At 40.6% G+C, this 1,785-nt stretch overlaps 1 pseudogene; it reads right to left on the reverse strand.

The window, feature by feature from the left end:
• Positions 1-819: 819 nt before the first annotated feature.
• Positions 820-1,304, reverse strand: LOC119868185 (annotated as a pseudogene).
• Between the last annotated feature and the right edge of the window lie 481 nt (positions 1,305-1,785).

Consider the following 1,785-nt stretch of genomic DNA (forward strand, 5'->3'; position numbering starts at 1 on the left):
AGTTGGCTCTTCATTTCCAATTCTCAGCCAGTATGCTATACCATTTATTGAAGTAATGGAATCATTTAAATAAGAGTGACTGATTGCATTTCATCCAAAATAACTTTAGCTTTGTCTCTCACTGTCTCTCTGCGTTTGAGTAAGGATAGTTTTTTTTTATTACGCTCAGGATGAAAATTCAAGGCAAGTCCTATAGCTTCTAGTCACACTAAGGTAATAAATGTTCAACTGTTGCTTTCAGTTCCAAAGCACTGTCTCCTTCAGTAATTGAGATATACAGTGTCACAAAATAATTTTTAAAACGTCTCAATTTGGGGCACCTGGGTGGCTCAGTGGTTGAGCATCTTCCTTTGGCTCAGGTCATGATCCCAGGGTCCTGGGATCGAGTCCCACATCAGGCTCTCTGCAGGAAGCCTGCCTCTCCCTCTGCCTATGTCTCTGCCTCTCTCTGTGTGTCTCTCATGAATAAATAAATAAAATCTTTTTAAAGAAAGTCTCAATTTGCTCTAAAATTTAGTCTTCTCACCTGCCTGAGCTTGTTCTCACTTCAGATGCAAGTGAACTTTATTATCACCTACGCTGTTTTCATACTCTGCTGATTTCACTGATCAGAATGTATGATTATAACACGAGTGAATACTGGGGAATGAGAGGAGGTAGATTGACCAGGAAAGTTCTTGTTTTCCTTCCTACATATGCTTTTCTGTGGTACTTGTCACTACCTGCATAGTCTGAATTTATTGATTGATTATTTCTCCATATTATTATTTTTTATGGTGAAAAAATTTATACTTAGATTTATAGCCAGCTGGACTCAGTTTAGACGATCCCAATTTTGTTGGCAACATCCCAAGCATCATAGTCAGGAGCCAGTTGAACATATGCTTTCTTCTCTCCATCAGGCCTGACCAAGGTGTTGACCTTGGCCACATCAATGTCATAGAGCTTCTTCACAGCCTGTTTGATCTGGTGCTTATTGGCCTTGACATCCACAATGAACACAAGTGTGTTGTTGTCTTCTATTTTCTTCATGGCTGACTTAGTAGTCAAGGGGAACTTGATGATGGCATAGTGATCAAGCTTGTTTCTCCTGGGAGTGCTCTTTCAAGGATATTTGGGCTGCCTTTGGAAATGCAGGGTCTTGGGTCCTCGGAATGCAGGTGATGTGCAGATTTTTTGATTTTTTTTTTTTTTTTTTTGTGATTGTGCACAACTTTCAGCACCTCTTTCTTAGCTTTCAAAGCCTTTGCTTTGGCTTCGGCTTTGGGACAGGCAGGGGCTTCCTTCTTCGCCTTCAGCATCATCTTTGTGAAAGGGCTATTTCTCCATATTATAATAAGAACAAAGAGCAAGGGTTCTGTCTTCATTAATGCTTAGAACAGTGCCTAGGCACGTAGGGTAATGGCATGGTGATTCAACTTCAGCACTCTTTGGATCTGATAGGTGATTAAATCTGACTTTGTTTTGTTCATGGGCACTTGTGATGGACTAACTGAAAAAAAAATGCCCCCAAATCTTTACCCCTCTTTTATCCATCACCTTCTTCCTGAAATTTGATAATGCTCCTTCACTTTGGCTCTAGGGATGGCTACATGACTTGTTTTGGCCAATGGAATTGAAAAATCATGTTGGAAGTAGGGGCTTGAAAAACACTTGTGTAAATTGGCTTGCCCTCACTTTTGTGCCTCTGCCACTGTCATGAGAACAAGCTTATCCTAGCTTCCCAGAGGATAAGAGACATATGCCATCTCAGTTGTTCCAGCCTAAAGCATCTGAGATAAAGCT

Source organism: Canis lupus, chromosome X, assembly GCF_011100685.1.
Source record: "Canis lupus familiaris isolate Mischka breed German Shepherd chromosome X, alternate assembly UU_Cfam_GSD_1.0, whole genome shotgun sequence".
NCBI classification, from domain to species: domain Eukaryota; kingdom Metazoa; phylum Chordata; class Mammalia; order Carnivora; family Canidae; genus Canis; species Canis lupus.